The sequence below is a fragment of the Micromys minutus genome (assembly GCF_963924665.1).
Source record: "Micromys minutus genome assembly, chromosome: 24".
Taxonomy (NCBI): Eukaryota; Metazoa; Chordata; class Mammalia; order Rodentia; family Muridae; genus Micromys; species Micromys minutus.
The window spans coordinates 49,399,413-49,423,189 of NC_137959.1; positions in this window are offsets into that span (position 1 = coordinate 49,399,413).

The following is a 23,777-nucleotide window of genomic DNA, read 5'->3' on the forward strand; positions in this document are numbered from 1 at the left end:
CAAGGAGCCATCAACTTCCTCAGCTCGTAGGTTTCTTTGGATATATGAGGACAGGGAGAGAGAGACCAAAGGCTCTGAGACACAGGTCCCCTTGGCATCATGTCTCATTGGATATTTTAGGCTTTGAATAATGAAAAATTAAGATTTATTTTATTTTAAATTATATGCATGTGTGTTTGTACATGGGTTCATGCCTATGACCTCGGAGGTCAAACACATCAAATCTCTCTGGAGCTAAAGTTACAGTGATTGTAAGTGGCCCAAAAGAGTGCTGGGAACTGAACTCAGGTTCTTTGTAAGAATAGGACTTGTTCTTAACTGTGGAGAACATCTCTCTAGCCTTTAGATTTCTCTAAGGGAAAAAAGTGATTGCCAAATTCCCTTCCACCAATAAAGAACATCAATGGGCAATTATAATCTAAAATGGAGAGGGGGGCTGCTAGAAGCATTTGGCTCTCCTTAAAAGCTGTTCAGTGATGCCTTTATATACATACAAAAAGCACATGGTATTGACAGACTGTGTGGCTTCCTACCTGAGAGGCCTGCACCTTACCTGTGATTGGATGCTGGATACTCTGGACCCCTCTGCTAGCTAAGGACCTTTTAAGGCACAATAGTATTCCTCAGATGTCATTATGTGCTCAATGAATCACTTGTTTTCCAGGTCCACAGCACACCCATACTTAATCAGAAAGATATGGTACTCTGTAATTAACCCAATTTCTACACCACCCTGTGCCTCAGGGCTTCAGAGTGAGCACCTTAAATGCATATACCTTGTTCCTAATATAGCTCTTTGGAAGGAAATAAAACATAAAGGCGCATTTTAAAGCCTTTAAGATCGAGGTTTATATCTAATGTGCCTCTGTGGCATTTACAAGCATCTTCTCCTGAAGTACTGTCAACTGCCAGTTCGTTTTGAGTCTTTCTAAATGTAGCTTGTCAGTACTGCTGACCACAGCGATTTCACGTCCTCCTTTGTCTGACTCAAGGATAGCCGGTACTGCTTCATCATAATGAGGTCTAGCTCTCCTACGATTACCAGGCTATTTTGCTCTGGTAAATCACAGTATCCTGTGGTGTCCCTCTTGTTATAATGGTGGCAGGTGAAGAGCTCATGGGGCTCCTAAGACCCCACACTTCTCTCCTAACTGAGCTATTGCTTTTTGCACAGCTGCCCAGGCTCACGTCTGGGGCAGTTTATCCCAAAGGTTTCCCAGCTTGTGCTCTGCGTACCTCTAGCAGGAGGAATTATTGGCTTCAGGACATGGAGCTCACTGGAAAGGTTTCCTGCTCCCCCCCCCCAAAAAAAAACAAGGGTCACAGAAGAGAGTCTTTTAAGGGGTATTAGGCAAGCCAAAATAATTCTATTTCCTCCCCCAAAGTCTGACTTAAATAAATAAGAAATCACAAAAGACAGGAGGGAGGGGAGGAGGCAGCAAGAACTTATTTTTCAAGATTTTGGGGGCAAGGAGAACCCAACTTTAAAATGAATGTAGATCCCTCATCTTTTTCTCATTCGCTCCTTCAGTGTGAACTGAGTGTGCTAGCTCTGGGAGAGAGATCGTTTTATTAGCTCTATGGGGTAGATATTGAACTGGCTATGATGAGTTGCTTAAACTAGGACTTGATTTGGGATGTGAGCAGCATCGTTTATACTGAAGGAAGCAATAGTCACACGAACACAGAAAGGGGGAAATGCAATATATCTGTGGAATAAAGGTTACCTGGAAAGTCAGGTTAAGACCCGAGTGTTGTGGTTTATTCTGGTAAGTAAAGGCGGGGCTTTTAATATTGGAAGCATGAGTAGAATTCTAAATGTTTCTCCTATCCTCATGGTTTCAATTCCTCCTAAATGATGATTAGAGTGTAGAGCATCTGTGGGTCTGTGCTGTGGAGGTCTTCCTTGGTGCTTCATGTACACCATCAAGAGGAGGTCTGACTAAAACGGTGGCAGGGTCAAGAGGGCAGGGCACTGAGGTTCCAACTCTGCATAACTGGGAAGGTTCTGGGAATAATGGGGATGGTCAAAAAGAGATGGGGCTTAGGGAGGTGGCTCCATTGGTAAAGGGACTGTGCCCTGACCTCTGCACCCTCACCAAAGCTTGGCATAGTGGAGTGCCCAGCACTGCAGAAGGAGGTGGAGGCAGGAGGATCCCTGTCCTCATTGGCCAGCCAGGTAGTCTTTTAAAAAGGAAAAAGCAAATGGCACCTGAGAGAGAGGGGGTGAGAGAGAGAGTGTGGGGGTGGATCCAAGGACTGATACAGAGACTAGTACGGTATACCTAGCCAGATGCTTCGCAGGCAGTTGAAAATGTACTATCATTAGGAAAAGATGTTTTAAAAGAAAGTAATTCTCTGAGATACATGAATGTTTCTCTCTGTGTCAATGTGTGTGAGACAGGGGAGTTATGAAGGGCTCAAAAGTACTTAAGGAAGAAGAGAAGGGAAAGGAACAAGATGAGAAGGCAGAGAAAGATGCATATAGTGCAGATGTGATGGTCCAAATGTCCAGGAGCAAAGTACCCAGTCTTCTCCTCCAGAAAGACCTGTGGTGCTTATCACTAATACCTGAATATTGATTAGACATATTCTTGTGCTAGACTGGACAGGGTAACCTAAGTTCTACATTATTAAAAGTCCTCTCTAGATGACATATAAGAAGAGGATTAATGGTGTCACACAATGTTTGCCAAGGACTTAATCAGAGGATGATACCCAGGAGAGACCATCCATGGTGTACAAGGCTAGCCTTTGAGCAGATGTGGCCTATCCTTATGAAATCAGCTGTGCTTACATGTGGGAGTCCATCACTCAGATTTGTGGCCTGCTCAAATGCACTCACAGAGCATGTTGGCATGTGGAGGGTTAATCAGATTCTCCAATCCAATTGTATCCAATCCTGCCCTAATTGCTCATGGCCTTAGAGAAGCCACCATCCTTCCTGGGTACAAACTTTCCAGTGTGGGTGCTTTAGAACCACCCATGCTTCTGCACATAACCCCGCACCCATTGCTTTCTAAGTAATCCCAATGAGTTCATTGGTTCCCCTGGGAGAATTTTGGTGGAATTGTACATTGGTTTGTCATTGGGAACTTATGAAGAGTGGGTAGGCATTGTTTATATCTCTGCAGGGATAAAGTTTTTACAATGAGCCTCAGGCTCAGGAGATTTTTCTAAACTATTACATTTCCACTCTTCCTAAAGAATTCTTTTTAGTGTTTTCCTTAAGGTAAGTCACTGGCCTTTGGAGAATTCAGTTTCCTTGTATGTATACATGTAGGTGTGTATGCATTTATGTGGATGTACATGAATATATGTATGGGTATTCACATGTGTATGCACATATGCATGTATGTGTACATCAGTGTGTTGAGACCAGAGGACAATCTCAAATGTTGTTCCTCAGGAGCCATCTACCATCTTTCACTATTTTGGAGATTTCCAAGTGGCTGAGCTGACTGTCCAGTGGACCAAAGATTCTCCTATGTCTACCTCCCTAGTGCTGGAATTACACACATACATACATACATACATACACATACACATTGCACACATGTTACATATACAGTATATAATACTATCATCGATCTATCTATAATCTATGTATATTTCTCTATCGCTCTCTCTCCATATATATATGAAGATATATATAGTGTTTTGAATATGCTTGACCCACGGGAAGTGGCACTATTAGGAGGTATGGCCTTGTTGGAGTAGGTGTGACCTTGTTGGAGGAAATGCATCACTGTGGGGGATGGGTTTTGATGCCCTATGATCAAGCTCTGCCCAGGGCAGAAAAGAGAGCCTCCTCCTGGCTGCCTTTAGATCAAGATGTAGAACTCTTTGCTCCTCCAGCACCAACCAAGTCTGCTTGCATGATGCCATGCTTCCCAGCACCATGGTGATGGGCTGAACCTCAGAAACTGTAAGCTAGCTTCAATGAAATGTTTGCCAGAGTTGCCTTGGTCATGATGTCTCTTCACAGAAATGAAACCCTAACTAAGAATATATATTCTTGGCAGCAGGTACATTTACTCAGTAATCAGTCTCATCGACAGCTAGAGTTTCTTCTCCTCCACCTCCTTCTCCCTCCTTCCCTTCTTCTCTCCCTCCATCCCTCCCTCCTTCTCTCTCCCTCTCTCTCTCTGGATTTTGGGAGTTGAACCTAGGTCCTGGGGCTTGAAAATTCAGTACTTTCCTGACTGAGCTATCACTTCACCCCCAACTTAGTCATTTGAAAATCCATCTCTAGCACGTATTAAACTTACCCTGTATTTTCACTCTGGCCTTAGAACCAGGGATAATCACCACTTCTCTTGATATCCTTCCTTACTAGTTTCAAAAGGAGTCTTTCCTATCCTAGGTCAGCTTCTGCAAACTTGGCTTTCATAGCACAGCTGGCCTCTAGAGAAACAGACAGCAATTATCTCTCCCCCGACTACTTCTTATTTTCTTGGCTTGTTTTAAAATAAAACATCTGATTTCATAAGTCATATCGAATCATTTTAGGAGTAAGACGTGACATAAATGATAGCTAAAGTGTGAGTTACAGAAAACATTTAATCCCACAAAATAATCTAGGCAAAGCCCTGGACTTTCTCCTCCTTGGTTCCCAAGGGCAGAGGAGGCCCTGAGCCACAGCAGTCATTCATTACGGGAATCTATGGCAGAAAAACAATGTTTGGGAAGCTTCTAGACTTGTGGGGGCCAGATTTGTTCCCAGATCATATTGTCTTTTGGCATTGTCTGTGTGACCATCTTCCAGAGAGTTATTTAAAGAAAGTTCTCAAGCACAAAGATGAACCAGGAGAGAAGCGATTTGGCAACTTTGGAACTCAGGAATTCTAAACAAAAATGAGAATAGAACATTGAGTTCTTAAGTCATCTCATGCAACATTTCTGATACACTAAAAAATTGTCTTTTCTCATCCACTTGCATAGGCACACACAGGGGACCATTCTGCCATGCACAGATGTACACCGGTTCTCCTCTCTCAGGAAGATTTGGTCAGAACTTTACATACACAATTTCTCCTGGAAAATATATACATTAATCCTGGGGTTGCAGACATCTGTAAGTAGTTGAAAATCAAACAGTTCATGCCACTTACTCTGCTGAAGTGACACCCCATTTAAATGTTTCCTAAATGTTTTCCAGATTTGCAAATCCCCTTTGATGTTTTATATTTAATGAACAAGTGCTGAAATGATTTTGCTGTAGAAAGGAGGCCTTTCAACAAGTAGGTGAAGTGTCTCTGCGGCTCAGATCTCCTGGACAGGATTTTGAGGTGGCCGTACACAGTCTACCTGCCTGAGGGTCACACACATTTCATGTGTCCTGAAGTTTCCCCTGAGAGATCCCAGCACCCTTATCACCAGTGTGTTCTATGATCTCAGTCCCTTCCAAGACTGGTTCCATTAACAGGTGTTCAGAATTCTCCAAGGACTTTTAATTGGTCTAAGCAACAAAGTCTTGTGTGTGAAGGGGATAGAGATCCTGGTATAATATGCAAGCATGTCTCTGGTTCATGCTCACAAGTGTTTTTATTTATGTATTTAAGTTTGTGTGTGTGTGTGTGTGTGTGTGAGAGAGAGAGAGAGAGAGAGAGAGAGAGAGAGACAGAGACAGAGACAGAGACAGAGACAGACACCAGACACACACACACACACACACACACACACACATCGAGAGAGAGAGAGAGAGAGAGAGAGAGAGAGAGAGAGAGAGAGAGAGAGTATTTAGGTTTCTGTTTCTGTGTGTGTACTTATTTAAGTTTATTTAAGTATTTAAGTGTGTGTGTGTGTGCATGTGTATTTAAGTGTGTGTGTGTATATGTGCCAGTACAGGTATGTTCACTCCCACTGAGCCAAAGATCAGCCTCAGGAGCCACTCACTTTGTGTTTTTGAGACAGGGTCTTTCACTGCAACTCAGAGCTCACTAGTCAGGTTATGATGGCAGACCAGCAACCCTCAGGGATCCTCTTGTCTCTGCCTTCCTAGGGCTGGGTTACAAAGTCATACCACCATGCAGGTTCTAGGGACCAAATTCAGTGACTTTCCCAATTGAATTATATCTTTAACCTTCACTGGAATCTTTCCACCTGAGAGGATAGCAGCCTATAATAATAGAACAAGACTTTCTCTTAATTTAAAGAGCTATTTCCCTAATGTTTCTCAGTGGGAGCCTGCACAAAGATGGTTCTATGGCAATTCGCCCAACATGACAACAAGACTCCTATATGGATCTTGGAAGGAGGGGGGCTTGCTGCACAGAAGCATACTCCAGACCTTCAAGGAGGTGCAAGCCTCCTTGTCCTAACTGGCCTTCGACAACACAATTCACTCACTGCCCTGCATAGGAAGAGGCTGTGGGTTTGCCATGTCAACCCAGGCCCTGCAAGAGTGTCTCCACAAATCTAACCTCATCCAGCACCTGCAGAGCTAGTTCCTGATGCAGTAGTAGCATGATTCACATATGACCAGTGTTTCTCATAGACTTTAATCATGACAAGAAGCCTCTTCCTGCTTGTGGGCTCTTCAGGCTTTGACTGTTGGCTTCTGTGGGATATCTTGCTCTTGGCTACTTTCTACATGAAGCTTCTTCTTATGACTGTCCTTGGAGATGCCATTCATTTCCTTCTAACTATATATGTCCTCCAAACATCTATGATATACTGTGGCATTCATTGTTTTTCCTGACACTGGGACTGTTTTTGCCTTCTTTTCTTTCACATGAGGGAGGAGATGAACAACTCGTTATTTCCTGAAATGAAGTTTTCCTTAGCTCTTTATACATTCCAGATATTAACCCTCTGTAAAATATGCACATAGCAATGATTTTCTCCCATTCCATCTGTGGTTATAATATAATTTTGTACAGCTATAAAGAACAAAATTGTGGAGCCTGGTGTGATGGCACATGTGTTTAATCCCAGCATTCAATTGAGAGGCAGCGGCAAGTAGATCTCCATGAGTTCAATGCCAGTTTGGTGTACAAAACAAGTTCCATGGCAGCCACGGCTATTACACAGAGAAATCCTGTCGTGAACAAAACAAAAACAAACAAACAAATACCCCCCAAACAAACAAAAATGATGTCACTTGTATATATGTGTACAACTGAAGATTATCATAGAAAGTACACTAAATCATGCTCAAACACATACTTTATTATATCTCACTTGTGGTATTAAATTTTATGTAGATCCATAAAATCATGTATGCATATGACAGGAAAGTAGACTAGTATCTAGGTAAACCCAGGGCACTAAAGGAGACATGGGGAGAAGAAGAAAACAAGAAAGAGAGGTAGAAGGATGGTAAAAATATATCCTAAACATGCATAAAAATGCTCCCCATGAAAACAAGCACCGTAGACACAGAGTATATGCTAGTACAAATAAAGTTAGAATCACTTCCCACTACATCTGTTCCTTTTATGTCTCAACTGCCAATATCAACAGGTCACTGCCTTTTCTAGTTCATTTTATTAGTCACAGAACCTGAATGATTTGGAGGAGCCGGGCAGTGTGGGCTTAGAAATGGAGGAGCATGTAATGATGTGTCCATGGAAATATTCTAGGAAACTCATTATCTTGTACACCAACTAAACCAGTTTTGAAAACTCTTAAATAACATATGCCTTGTAAATGGGGCAAGTCTACCACCAAGTTAAAAAACTGTGTGAGCTACTCTGTGCAGGATGAAGACTCCTAAGCCGTGCACTTTTGTGTGCCTGTTCTTATCTTAGTTTAGCTTATGCTTAGGCAGTCATCTTGGTGAGACTTCACAGGTAAAGCATTTGCCTATTCTAGGAGACACAACCTCTCATCGAGCTCTCTGTCCCTCTGGGTCTTACAATATTTCTACACATTCTAGAATAATCCCTGTGCCTTAAGGTGTGGGAGTTGTTTTGTGGATGTGTCATTTGCAGCATTGCTCCACAACTCTGCATCTTGATTGGTTATGGTTTTCTGTAATGGTCTCTGTCTACACAAAGAACGGCAGGCAGCTAAGTGCAGAAGCTGAGTGAGAAGAGGAGAAATAGTTTTCCCCATTAGAGCATCTAATACCAAATGGTCAACCCTGAAAACTGACATACAAGTAGCGTATTGTCTGAAAAGGATGCACTTATGTATTTATATGCACATACATATGTAACGACAGTTAATGAAAAAAAGATCCAATGAATTTGGCAAGGAGCAAGAAGGGGTATGTAGGGTTTGGAGGGAGGAAAGGGAAGGGAAAAATATGTAATTATATTACAATCTCAAAAAATCATCTTAAAAATTGAATTAAAAAATCATCTTCAATATTTTGCATGGTTGTCATGATGACTGTTTTGATAGACACAGGGTCATGCTTCCTTGTGTAACCTGAAATTTGTGTCCAGGTCGTGGTGAATAGGACAACTGCTGAATATCTTTTTCTGCTCTGTGCTCCTGGAAGATGCTGTGCCTGTCACCTTTCCTTGTTGCTGTGCTCCTCGATATTCTACTGGGGCCCTTGAGATGGAAAGTAACAAAATACGAAAATAAAAAGAAAATCTGGCAATTCCTTAGCAGGGATCACTGGAGTGTAAACTTTGGTGAGCACTTGAGTTTTTAGAAGTGAAGTGTGGGCTGTGGGCATAATGCTAGGCTCTGTGGCTGCAGGTTGCTTCCTGTCCTTTTGTCCCAACCTCAAGATTCTCCTTATTGCTCTACAGCCTACTTCTAAACATTTTTTTTCAGAGTCTTGGAAATTTACCTTCCAAAAGACAATTTTGAATAAGGTCAAAGGGATAGCTGCTGCCCCCACTTAGAACATACAAATTAAAGAATTTATTTCCCAGGAGCTGGCTTTAATTATTAGTCATATGGAAGACTTGGGGATCCTGACTTGGGAATCAGGATATTACGTCGTTTTTCTAGAAGACTGTTTTGAACCTTCACAGACTGATCCAATTAATTGCTCCTTCCCACTCCTTGCTGCCTTTGTGAGCCATTATTCCCTCTTTTGAACTTCACTTCCTGCTCACCACTCAACCTTCACAATCCCACACAGATACTCTTTTTTGCCCTCCCCTTTATCTTGGTCTCTGTTTTGGTTTAGCTGTCTTTCCAATCCTCTGAATGAACACTTGATTTGCACATAAGGGTGTCACCTGTGCACTGTACTTCTTGGTGGGGGCTGGGGGTGGAGAAGAATGAGACTCATCGTTCACTGAAGACCCAGTGTAAAGTTTCTCAGGCCATGATTAGCTCACTTGCCAAGTACAGTGGCTCATAGCTGAGTCTACCCATTCTTCTGCACCTGTAGAGTCATGTTGAACCCTGTTTATCTCTTCTATAACTTTACAAGACTTGGACAGGAAAACATAGCAACCTGGGCTTTGCCCTGCTCTTACTCTGACAGCACAAGAACTGCTGGTTTCTATGGAGAAGGAGGTAAGGTACCTCACACCTGCCAAGGAGTAGGGAAGAGACAGTAAGTTATTCTTCTGAGGCTACACACCCAATGACCTACTTCCTGTAACTTGTTCTATCCTCTGTGCCTTCTATCACTAGTCCATTCAACTATGAACCCACCAGTAGATTAAGACGATGTTAAGGCTAATACCTGCATGATGTATTGACAGCCTGAAAGCAGAGGGTCCCAACAGGGTACTGAAGACCAAACATTCAATGAAATGAGTCTGTGGGTGGGTGAGTGGGGAGAATAATTCATATTAAAACTGCAAGGATCAGAGAATGATGAAGAGAAAGGCATTTTTTGCAGATTGTGTATTAATATATGAATTAATTTCAGAGAATTAATGAACGTTCTCAAAATATACCTAAGTATCCGAGGAAACTGAACAAAAATGAGAGAGGCAAAGGAAGAAGGGATGCTACTAAAGATAGATGCATTGCTTCCTCTGCCTCCTCCCCTTCTCCCTCTTCCTTCCCATTTCCCTATGAGCATAAGGATCACAAGCCCGTTCTATCACATTTGGACAAATTGGGTTTTGTTTTTCTTTTTTCTCTTCTCAAAATATCCTCCTTTGATTATTTTTCAATCAGTATATGTTCATTATCTAAAATAATGTGTCTCATTTTGGCTCATTCATGTGCACATGCTACGTACTTTGATCATACCCACCACCATCCCCATTTTCCCCCATCTCCTTTCCACTGAACATTTCCTCTTCCGAAGCAGCTTCATTTCTACTTTCTTAAAAACCTAGCCTGTGATAGGAAGGAAAGCGTGTCACACTTGTTTTTCTGAGTCTGCCTTTACTTTTTAAAATTATTATTATTATATCCAATTTCATTCATTTTCTTAATGGTATTACTTCATTCTTTGAGGCTGAATAAAATTATTGTATGAATACACCACATTTTCTCTTATCATTCACTTGTTGATGGACAACCTCCAGAGGGGTCAAATTGATAGGACAAAGGCCTATAGCATGGTTGTGCTCGTAACCTTTGTGTCCCTTTATTTTTTATTGTCCTGTTCCGGGTCTACTGGATCATGCAATCACACTGCTTTCTATGTTCTCTTCTAGCCCCACCATGCAAAAACCTTACACTAGTGCAGCCATAGCCTTGGCAACTCCCGGATACCTGCATATGTGTGTTCCTCTGTGTCACAGTAATTTGGATGTGCTGGTACACATGTGTTACATGTGTGTGTAGGCTAGAAATCAGTCTCAGATGTTGTTCTTGTTCTGGTGATATTCACAAAAGTCTTTGGGAGGAACATGGATGATGTGGTTGGAATCAGGCAGGACAGACAGAAGTTGCTGTGGTATAGTTTAGCTTGTGCCTGCTCAGGGGAAGCCCAGACTATGCACAACTGGAGAGAGGGTAGAAAGACCACCAAAATTCCAGTTTTGATCTTTAGTTTTGTGTCCATTTTTTCTTATCTCATTAAATGATGTGTTGGAAATAGTGATGTTTGGATGAGGGCACCAGATATAGAGATACATCTCTTCCATATAGGTAGCCACCTAGCTGGCCAGTCCTTTTTGTTTGTTTGGTTTTTGGTTATTTGTGTGTGTGTGTGTGTGTGTGTGTGTGTGTGTGTGTGTGTGTGTGTGTGTGTGTGTGTGTGTATGCATGCAGCTGAGTGTGCAGATATGCAGACCCATCTATATACATGCAGAAGCCAGAGGAGGTTGTTGAATGTCTTCTCTGCCTTATTCCCTTGAGACAGGATCTCTCACTGAACAAGAAGCCTGTTATTTTGGCTAAGTTGGATGGCTGGAGGGCTCCTAGGATCCGCGTGTCTTTATCTCCAATATTGCGGTTAGAGACTCATGAAGATTTTTTTTTATGGGTGCTGGGGATTCAAACTCAGGTCCTCATGATTTCACAAGGACATCGCCCCAGTCCCTGAACTGGCCTAATTCTCAAAAAGTCCATTGGCTTGCACTTTCCAGTTCTGTCCCATTGTGTCACCTCCCTAAGGTTATGATGCCATAGCAGGAGCAGCAGATAATGTGACTTTGGGACATCAACAAAGGGCAGCCTAAGAAATGGAGCTAATATAAACACAGTTAGAGACTTGCTTGAGCCATGTAACAAGAGCCTGTCTCAAAAGGGAAACAAAAAATCAAGAACGCATGCATGACTTCACCAGCCAGAACATACTGGGAGATATGGTATGACTATGGGAAGACAGGGCATGGCTTCCCAGCATCCAAAGGGCCACCAAGTACCTTGTGCTTTGTTTGACATACCACATTCTAAGAGAACAGACTTTCAGGGTGGGTCTTTTTTTATTAGACATTGAAAGAGCAACATGAAGATTAAAATATTTATGTAAGTTTTAGAGTATTGTATGAGAATTAGGGTAATTATAAAATGTCTCCTTACAATGATCTCTGAAGACTAAGGCTGTTGAAAAGATAAGTTGATTCTTTTTCTAACTCATCAAGGTTCAATCTTCACTGTTTCCAAGACGTCTTTGTTATCCTCTTTCTTTGGAATATAATGAGAAATGTTGTCCCCGGTCCTTTTATGTGTAGAGAAATGAATTGTTGAATTGTTTTGCATAATTATAGCTTAATTTTTTTCACTGCAGCTGATTCTTTAACACAAGCGGTTCATTTGCCACTGTGTGAACTTACCATCTGAAACTGATTCTCAGCCAGTTTGCATTTGGGTTCCCAGCTATGTTACTCAACAAACTTTTCTACATAGATGCAGATGCATAGCTTCTGCTATTCAGTATGGCTCTTAGTCACATTAATCACTGAGCCCTTCAAATATGGCAAGATTAATTGAAACTCAACTTCAATTTTTGTTTAATTTAAATCACTTTAAATGTCTTTATTACTGTTGTTGTTATTATTACTAGTATTTTGTTGCCCAAGGGTCCAAATCAGGCCCTTTCACATAAGGCAGCCACTGTCACAGATACTTCCCACCACAGCTAATCTTAAGTGACCATTGGATGTTATTAATCACCTTACTAGGCATTGCAAGTTTAGATAGGCATGAACATGTGGGCTGATGTCACCAGAGATACCCCAAAAAAATCTCTGCTCTATAATTACAGCCCAAATAGCTAACCCACAGGGCTTGGGACAGCTTAGAGCCACAAAGCTATAAGGGCAAATATTACTGATACTTTGATGGGGGGGAGGGAGATGGTTTAGTAGTAAAGCCCTTGCATACAAGCATGCAGACCTGAGTTCAAGTCCCAGATCCTGTGTGAAAAGCTGAGTGTGACATTTCATGCTTGTGATCTCGATTCTGGGGATGTAAAGACAAGCAGAGCCCTTCCCTTGCACACACATAAATACAACCACCACTCCCTACACACACACACACACACACACACACACACACACACAAAACCACAATTTCTTCTGAGTTTAGCAGTCAGTGACAAGAAAGCATTAGGGAACATGACTTTCCAAAGTCATCTAAAAAAAAAAAAAGCTTCCTTGCTTGAGTGGTGCTTGATTGCAAAAGGAAGTCTCACCTATCCATGACCAAGGCTGACTCTCATCTGTCAGAGATTTTTATCTACCATGACTCAGGTGGGAACGAGAGGCTGTGAGTTTTTAGTGTATTAATCCTGCTTAGGGAACATTAGTGAAAATGATTTTGGATGGTCTGTTCACAACAGAGGTTTAAAAAAAAATGACCATTCATGAGAAGAGGAGTCCAGTTGAGGAGCTGACATCTTAATCATATCTTTATGGGTTGAATACAGCCACTTTATTGTCCAAGCTAAAAAAATCAATAACGTGCACACCATATTTTCCATGTGCACTGGAGTAATGAAATTGTTCTTAAATTCTTCCAAGCTCTTTCAAGTATAGGTGCTCTATAAATATAAAGTACCGGCGGCATGGTAATGGTGACCCACTTCTTCTCACCCAATAACAGTGTCTCCCATTCATCTACCACAGTACGTAAATCTCAAGATATGAGAAGTGACAAGTGCTTGTAAAAATGGCCAAGGCACATTACTGTTCTCCTATAATAAGTTCCTACTTTCAGGAAAGAAAACAAAATATTATAAAATTATTTACAACAATAAAGAAAGAAACTGAAGGGTCCCACTCTTGGGACTTTAACAAGAATATATTTGATTTGTATATTTTTCTCCTCCTAGTTAACTAAAATGTAAAATCCATCTCAACAATGATTAGAACTCAAGAGCCAGATGCCAGATGTGGGTTTAAGGCCAGCCTGTGCAGCATAACAAAAGACTATAATAAAGCTTATAATGGTGTGTGTGTGTGTGTGTGTGTGTGTGTGTGTGTGTGTGTGTGTGTGTGTGTGATCTTCTTCATTCATTTTATTCAGCTATAAAGACCCAAATTATTTCATGTTCAAAAAGGATGTAACTGGAAGTAATTATATTAAATAAATTAAGACACACATAAGAGCAACTATTTCATTATCTCATTCGTGATATATAAATCACATATTTATATTTATGTACCTAAATTTATATATGTTGCAACTGTATTAGGTCCTGATAAAATATTGAGCACCTGGACAGATCTCCTGATAGTTGTCTGAGACCTGGTGAGGGTGCGCTGTTCCTCAAGCCAGCAATAGCCGGCTGTGTCCAGAGCCTGACCACACTTCACATTAGTTTGAAAAGACCTATGGTAGGTGACTCTTGACAAGGAAAGCAAATGCTAGAAATATGGATTTGCTTTTATCGACATCAGGAAGAGACAGGTTTCAATGTTCTTTGACGTATGAACATTGACATGCGTGAAATTAAGTTATTAAGGAAGTTATGGGTTCTGTTTCTCAAAGTGTCACCTGGGTTGCCTCAGAATCATTCATCTCCATAAAGTTATTATTTCAGTTTGAATAAACTTTTCAAATCCAACAAACTTTATTGTTATCTATAGTTTGACGATCCTGCTATTCAGCTCTTTGCCACATTTGAAGCCTTTGCTTCATTGGTCTTCTTGACATTAGCTTTCTGGCACCATAACCAACCTGAGTTAATCAGTTTATTCAGAGAAAACTTTGGGTATAGAGAGTGGGTATTGGTTGGATGAGAACGTTTTGTGTGTGTTTGTGTTTTTTTTTAATTTATTTTTGTCTTGTAATTTTAGAAGCTTCAGTTTCTGATGGGCTGATCCTATTGTTTTTGGTCTGTGGGGAGGCTGCATATCACTATGGAGGGGCCATATTCAGAAGCTACAGAAAGGAAGAACCTGGTCTCTCACAGTTCCTGAGGGGCTTCTCCCTAACAACCCAAGGACCTCTCACTAGGCCCCACCTCTTAACGTTTCTATGACCCTCCCAACAGAAAAAAACTGGAAGAAGCCTTCCTGGGACTTTCAGATCCAGCCTAGAGAAGCCAAGGAGCCTCTGTGTAAAGTTTCCAACTGAATGTTCTTATGGCTTTGAAATTTTGTGTCTAAGGAAAACTTTTTAAAAGTACAGAGATTTTTTTTTTTTTTTTTTTTGGTGAGGAAACCACATACTTATCATCGAATTTTTTGAGTACAATAAGCTAAGCCCTCTTAAAAAAAAATAGAAAAAGAAAAAGTAAGGTTTAGGGCACTTCAAACCTCATCAACTACATTTGATCCCAGACATTATCAAGGCTTATCTTGAATAGAAAGATGCTGGGGGCTCAAGTGCTTCAAGACTCTGGAGCATTCTTGCTCATCGGGAGGCTGATTAAGCTTATTATTTGGTGTCCAAAAGGCTTCCAGGCTTATTGACCAGCCCGGCACTTGAAAACAGGGTGTAGAGGAGTACGGACCGACTTTCAAAGCCCCCAAGGAAATCAGGTCCACAGACCAGGAGTGGCCCCCTCATCCTGCACCCTGACCTGGGGCTCTGGCTTATTCTGCCAAGAGTCTGTGGCTTGGGAAGGCTCATTTCCATTCTCCCTTGGGAGCAGTGATTCCCAGACTCACATTTACAGAAGCCCAGCCATGTTTTCACACCTGGTTATATGTCCATATTTCCTTGTGTCCAAGCAAGGAATAAGTTTTATACATGTCTTTTCACTCAAATACTTCAACTCCCAGGAGAACCATCCTGCAGGCTGGTTCTAGAGTTGCTGGACCTCGAAGCTTGGATTTACTCAGTACTGTCAAGGGTCCTAGTGATTGCCAAGAAAAACAGTGTGGCAGCTGGGTCTTTGTGAGTGTGAAACAGCTTCAGAACCCTCTCTCAAGTCAAGGCGTAGGGGAGGCAGAGGCCCTGTTGCCGTGTTCACACAGTGGGAGCTGAGTACCCCTTTGTCCCTCTGATTCAGGTTGTCTTTCCTTTTCTTTAAGTCATCATTCCTTCCAAAGTAGTGCACAACCACTTTGACTTTCCTATTGACATAAATGTTATAGCTGCCAGTGAAAGAAATGTGGACCCATCTATGAAAAATACTCTGCTGTGTCCATTAGCTTATTTACAACTGGGTATTGCTGGTAGAGAATGCAATCAGCTCAGTGTAGTAATCTGGTAAAATGAAAGGCTTTCCATTTTTAAAGGGGAAACTAAATGAGTAGCTCATTGGAATAATACTTGCTTGGCATGTCTGAGGTTTGATTCCCAGCACTGACATAAAAACAAAATCATACAAAAAAACGAGCAGTGCCCTGGATGATCTGCTTGGGGGTGCTAAGGAGCAGAGACTGCATTAAACGATGCTGGGGCATTAAAGACTCTGCGTCTCTTGTATCTGATGAGTCAGAATTTGTTTTCTTTACTGTATTAGAAAGACAAGCTTTCTTTCTTTCTTTTTTTTCTGCGAATTTAGTATCTTTTACCCCAAGGGAAGGTAGGAGCTGACATGCGGACTGTTAGTAGCCAAGATCAACAGTCCACTATGAAGCCCAAGAGCTCTGTACTGATGGCAGCCTCCCTGGCCTCTTCCTGGGAGGTTTGAGCTGGGAGGGTGGGAACTGTGAGTGCAAGCCACCAGGGAGTCCTCACTTGAGCTTCTGCCAATGTTTCTTTTGTATCAAATGATTATAATTTGGGGGATTTCAGCCAACCACAGTCTCTGCATTATTCCATTGTTGAGCCTCATGCACACGCTGCATGGTTTTCCGTGCCTACCTCCCAGCTGAGCCTCACAGACACTGCCCTTCTCATCCGGAGCAAGATTCTGTTCACTTCTGTTGTTTTGTTGTGGAGGAGGTGGCGCTGTTGTGATTTCTTAATGTGCCCTGTATTCTCATAGGAGAGACATTGGTGCTGTTCTACTATCAAAACAGTGTACCCTGAAGAACTAAAATTTCTCCAAGAATCCCGTGCTGCTGGGGGAACAGATAGAGAAGCTAGTGTCAGCCAGAAGAAGAGCTTATCTACCTCCAGGAAGATGCTTAACACATTATTAGGCAGTCTTTTAAGAGTCGAGGGGATCCCGGACATTGTGTCAGTGATTGGTAGGGCCACGCCTTGACCAAGACTGTTTGGTAAAGCATATATATCTCTTGTTCTGTTTTAAACCCAAACTTCACATTAGTACACTGAGACAGAATAGAGGTCACTAGGTTGTTGTTGTTGTTGTTATTGTTGTTTTTTCCTTTGCTCCTTTCTTCATTATAGTCATAGTGACTAGATGGTCTTTCTCTATTTTTTGCTATTATTTGTCTCTTTAATTGGTATACTGGATAGGAGTTGCTGACCGTGCCTGGCTTGCCAGGTCGCAAGCTCTGACCCCAGCATCTAGGAACAAATTTCTCAGTGGAGCCAAACTTTCTCTCTCCCAGAGGTTTCAACATCACCGAGGATTGCTTATTTCAGGTCACCGTGTCTCTGTCACATATGTCCCTTAATAAGCTGGAGAATTCCAAAGTCAGGGAAATTTAGGAACTGATGTCTCACCCGAAGCTGCAAGACCAGCTCTCTCAGCATTGTGACCATCCAGCTAGTGCTTACAGAGTTGGAAAGAACCATGATAGAGACCTGAGCTTGTATCAGAGTCTGAGTTGAATCAAATCTCTAAGAGAATTGCTTGTGAAGGCTAGCCCAGACAGATGGCAACTTGGCTCCTCCCACCAAGAAGTTCCAAATATAAAGGTCTGAGAGGTCTCTGATACGATCCTCTGTCTCCCAGGTCAGTGCTGGTCTCTATTCAAGCCTACCCTACACTTCTATAGCTTCAGGTCATAGAACTTCCTAGTTTAGGCACCAGCTTTCCTTCTGTGCTCATTTCTACAAAATGAGCAATGGTCTAGGAAGCCATTGTCTGCTCTTATCTCCCACGGTTTTAGTCTCTCTGCAGAGCCATTCCTCTGAGTACAGAGGCACAGAATAGTGAAGAGACCTAATCTGAAACACAGCGAGGCTGCCTTGGAAAGTGGTTGTGAGTGAAGTTACAGAAAACCTAACAGAAAGTCAACCAGAGGAACATGCCAGCAATGCTGAGACATGCTGGTGAAAGAGGGTCCTGAAAGGAGAGGTCAAGGCACAGTCAGGGAGCTACTAGGTATTGCCAGAGGATAGGAAAACAGAGAGTTGGGGAAAGTCACTGAAAGGAGCAAGGTAAGGAAAAGAAAATAGATTTTTTTTTCATTGTTCAGCTATTCAGAGGCCGGCAAGATAATGCCCAAGTTCTGAATATCTTATCAATGCTGTATTCCTTGAACTTCGTGTGTGTGTGTGTGTGTGTGTGTGTGTGTGTGTGTGTGTGTGTATGATGGTATGTACAAAAATGCAGATGCGTATGTGTGTGCACACAGGTAGACACAAAAAGAAGGTCTCTGGTGTTGTTCTTTAGCAGCTATTTATTTTGATATTTAATAAGGACCTTTCAAATCCCTTTGATATAAGGATCTAGGGTTCACCCAGTAGCCTCCAAGCTGCTGGGCCATCAATCCCCAAAGATTCATATATCTCTGCCTCCCCAGTGCTAGGATTATAGGCATGAGCTACCATGCCAGAGATTATTATGTGGTTACTGGGAGTCAAACTCTGGCCCTCTGGCTCACACAGTAAGCAGCTTATTGACTGAGGCATCTCCCCAAGTCCTGGACTTCTTTCATTCATAGTGATCACAGGGCATGTGCAGTGACTACTACCATAAGAATAGACAATACCATTATAATGTAGTACTAAATAAAAAAAAAATTGACATTTTTAACACTGGACGACTGAGCACATGTGAGTTCTCTTTCCTCTCTCTTTCCTTCCTCCACCCCTCCCAAATGCTTCAAAGCTGACAGTAATTAATTACAAAGGTTTAAAGACAAATAATAAAGAGACATAAGGCATAGGATGACTTGAAATTGTCACTGGAAATTGAGGATGTGGAGAGTGGGATGAGGCTGGGGTGGAAGTAACTGAAAGACACATGTCTGAATCCATCCACTTGCACCACCAGAACGTCTTCTGTGGCTTGTTTCTCAGACTCTGGGCCTGAAGCAGAAGCAGACAGGAAGCTTGGTGGTGGAGATACCTTAAGGGCTTCTTAAGCTCTTTCCATGTGCAGTACTTTATCATCCAAGAACCTGGAAAAAGATTTTATTTAATTCTTGTAATCATATCTATGTATGTGAAGGTATATGACAAGGTCAGCAAAGGTGTCAATTCTCCTAAAGCTGGAGATATAGGCATTTATGAGTTGCCCAGCACTGGTACTGAGAACCAAGTGAGTCCTTTAACTGCTGAGCCATCTCTCCAGACCTTACCTGAGAAATATTTATGTGACTCTCGATATATGATAGTTGTGCTGGGCTGTTAAGATAGCTGAGATAAAATGCTGTGCACACCTGACAGCCCGAATTTGGTTCTTGGAATCCAAGTAAAGGTGGAAGGAGAAAACCAACCACCCCACAGCTGTTCTCTGACCTCCACATGAGTGCTACAGCACACCCCCACACACTATCAGACATCTCTTTTACACACACACACACACACACATTTTAAAATTATGTGTAAAACACAATCGACAACTGTTAACAAATCATAAAGAGATTATATTCTAAAACAATTTTGGTAAGCTTATATTTTTCCAACTCATACAAACAAAATTGTATAATAATGAGAAATACATGGTGTTTGCTTTTACATATAGAGTTAACTCTAGGGTACTAGAGAAATACCTCTGTGGTTCAGAGCACTTAACATTCTTTCAGAGGACTGGAGTTTGGTTCCTATGGACACACTGGGCAGCTCACAAATGCCCATAATTCCAACTCCACAAGATCCAATGCCCTCTTCTTGTCTTTGATAGTACCCACTCACGAGTGTGTATGCAGAGACACATAGTCAAAACTAGAATAAGAAGTCTTTTAAAAAGAATTAAACCTTTGCTGAATATCTGATATGGCAGGACAGAACACAATCTGCTTAGGGATGTATTTGATTGACGTTTTATAATCATCCACACAGAAAAAGCTGTTTCATATAAATATATAACACAAAAGACAGGATAAAATTCTGTCCTAATCCCAAAGCAATTTCTTTGAAATGTTTTTATAATAAAATTCAAATCAACAATTTAAACAGCAATTCTTTTCTTTTTCAGGATCTCACTTTATAACCCAGGAACTCACTTTGAGACCAGGCCAGCCTGGAACTCAGAGATCTACCTATCTGTCTTGAGAGTACTGGATTAAAGGTACTCACTGCCACACACCTGATCTTAAACAGGATAAAATACCTTCACAGTAAAATCCAAAGAGGTATTAAATTGATTCTTCTATGCTGAGGGATAGTGGTGAGAAAGAAGTAGAAGTTTTGCCTTGTAATTAATCCATGAGGTTTCTATAAAAAGAGAAAACTTGGTGTACATAGTTTTTTCTTTTTTTAAAAGTCACTGCAGTTCAAGAGACAGGATCATCTTAAACCTGAGCCCAGGTATTTCAGACAGCGTGGTTGCATGGTGTGGCAAGATGCCCATAACTCCAACTCCACAAGACCCAAAGCTCTCTTCTTCTTGTCTTTGAAAGTACTCACTCATGAGTGTATATACAGAGAGACACATAGTAAAAAATATAATACGTCTTTTAAAAATAACTAAGCCTTTACTGAATATTGATATGGCAGGACAGAACACAATCTGCTGGACAGAACACAGTACAAAGTACATCTGTCTTGTGTTCAGACCAAGGCTGTAGGGGACTTACTCAAGACAACTTGAGTGATCACTGCCCAGAGCTCCTTGGGTTCATTATGTCTTTGATTTTTAAGCACATTTGCAGTCAGTGTGCCAAATATCTCACCTTACCCATATTCAGTCACTCAACCCCCTGTGGGGTCACACTCTGGCAATTAGAAAGCTGGACCTTAGACCACTGGAAACTATTGTTGGAGTTGCTGGAATTCTCCCTTTGTTTCTTCCTACCCATTATGATTTTGCTTTTTAAATTATGCACAAATATTGATTTGATGAAAAAAGACCACGTAGCACTGTACTATGCACCAGGCACTTTTTAATAACTTTACCTGAATTATTGCTCTTAATTTCCACATAATTATTGCATAAAGCAACCTACCTTGCTTTCCGCATTGAAAGCTCTGAGGCAGCAGTCTTGGGAAAATATGGATGGCAGATGTTAAGGAGCTTGTTCAAGGTTGGCTATGGAACCACAAAGTTGATTCTAAAGGCTCTGCTCCTAATGATCCCAGTTATCGACTTTCATCGTATTTATGTATGAGTTAAGGTAGCTTGGCGCTATATGCTTCAGGACATCAATGTTGTATGAAGGCAAAGGCCTAGCAAATGCAATCTAACTGTTTAAGAAACTTAAGGTCTGGACTGATGGGATAGAAGGCACAGAAAACAAAGACCAGACCAGTGCAAGTTACCCTACATTCAGCAGGCGCCTTGCCACCTCTTGACTAAAATGAGGTAGTGTTGTATATCTATGAGCCACCTCAGAGACAAGAAATGGCTGTCAGAGAGAATGTACTGGCAATGAGAAATTCTGTGATTCTGTTATCTAAACTTCCAAGTGAAGGCAGAAAAACCCTGCAACTTCTTTCAGGACCATGAACTCCCCTTAGATGTCACTGCATGTGTCTGTGGATGATTTTGAGTAAGTCAGCAATAAAATGGATGTACATTGTAGTACTAATTCTAACTGTATATTGAGGCAGACTCGAAAGTAGTGTGCAATTGTTCACTAGTTTGCACAGTGTGTCTTTTGCAGGCAATTTTTAATAACAGTGATTCTTTCCCTCACCTCTGTGTAATTTGACTTTAGCCATAAAAACACAATGAGCAATACTGCCTCGATGTCGCAAGCTCCAGTTATCTCTCTAGGACCAGTTCTTATGTTGCTGCCGACTATTTCAAGCTGAAAGTCTACACACAGTATAAACATTCCTTGCTGCAAGGCAAGGACCGCTTCTATTCTCGGTCTCAGCATTTGGGGTCCTCCCTTCTGTGTTCTCCATAAGATGGAAACTTAAGCAGCTGGTGTCACGTTGTAGAAATCAGATTATAAAACTTTATATACTGTTGGTGCCTTTTACTCTATAAAAAAATCAGTTCTCATGCCAGGCTCAGATTTGGCATCAGCAAGGAAAAAGGCTAAAACCCAGTGCCCGGGGAGCCCTTCTGACATCTCAACCACAGGCTCATGTCAACTGAAACCTTATTAGAAGTGGCCACAAGTAGTCTGGTTTCCATACCTGCCAACATTCTCCTCCAAGCCAGCCCCTAACCACTTTCATAATTCACTTAAAACTACCCAGTCCTTGTAAGTCAATGAGATTAAGCAGTGTCAGCTGCCGGCACCCAGCAGCTTCTCAGACTGTATTAATATCTGTGTTCTCACCTCTTTTCCCCGAAGGCAGGAGCTTGCATGACTGCAACCAGTAGTTCCATCCAAGATTTCAGTTGAAGGGGAGCCATGGGCAGATGATGTGGAAGACAGATGTTCCTGAGCCATATCCCTGTACTTTAGAATGTATCAAAAGCACGAGGAAAGAGTTATTGTTCTATCTGTGCATACATTCAGAATTTGGGTTCAGATTGAAGGGTGAGGTGAAGACAAGCAGCTTGCACACGGAGAACAGAATATTCTTTTTCTTATCTCTCTGTATGTCCCTGTTTCTGCTTATTACTCCATTTTTTTTCTCCCTCGCATGAGAAAAATAGCTCAAAACTGAGATGTTTTCCCTGCGTTGGCTTTTCTCCTTAGTATGGGCGAGCTTCAGCTATTTTAAGTTACTTCAGTTTTGGTCAGCTTTGCCTTAGTTAGTTTCCCAACATTGTAACAAATACCCCAGAGAGTGAACTCAAAAAAAGGTTAATTTTGGCTCAAGGTTTTATCTGCCTCAGAACATGACCAATTAATCCTGTTGCTTTTGGGTTTGTAGTGAGAAACTCATCAAGGCGGCATTGTGCCAGTTAACAACAATTCTTATCTGAGGAGCATGAAGCAAAAGAGAAAAAAAGATAGGGGCTAGGGTCCCATTGTTACCCTCTGCACATAGATAGGGGCTAGGGTCCCATTGTTACCCTCTGCACAGTACACACAACAGGGGCTAGAGACCTATTACCTTCTACATGCACACACATGCACATGTACACGCACACACACTCACATGCACACACGCTCACACACCTAAGGACCTCCTTCCATGCTCTGACTCTTAGAGATTCCACCAACTTCTAATAGCTCCTCGGTGGGAGGGGTGCTTTACACAAGGAACTAAGCAGATGTTTAAGATCCAAAGTATAGTAAAGATTTTGGTTTCATGTAAACCCTGCAAACCACACCATTAGGATGGTAACTCAAATCACATGTATGAAATTTTTTTCTTTCATAAAGAATCCAGTGCTTGGGGTCCAAAGACAAGTCTCTGTACTCCATAGTGTCCCAGGTTGTATGAAACTATTCTTCCTCTAGCAGTTAACCCCTACAGAGAATTGTGACATGTGCTGGATATTTTTACCTGACAGTATTTTTTTTTTTTCCAATTAGAAGGGTAGGTGAGCTCCCAGAAACTCAATCTTTAGATTTGAGGTCCAAATCATTTGTTTGGGTGAGGCTTGGAGTGAAGCATCCTGATGATCATGGGTTGAAGGCTAGCACAGTAGCAGTGCTTAGAGGTGGGACCTGTAGGAAACAACCAGATTGCCAGGCTCTGATTGTCATTAAGGGATCAGTCTGTTGATGGGTTCGAAGCTACATAGGGAGGTGGTGGAAACTTAGGGAGGTGGGACCTCGTTAGAGGAAGTAGAGAGTTTTTAAAGGAATTTTTACCTCTGTTGTTTCTCTCTTCTCTTTCCCTACCCTCTTCCTTGTCTATTCTTTTCTTCCCTTCTTCTTCTACCTCTATTAATCTCCCCCTCCCTTCCTTTCTCTGCCTGTGTCAGGGACCAGTCTCCTTTGCAATGGTTCCCTTGG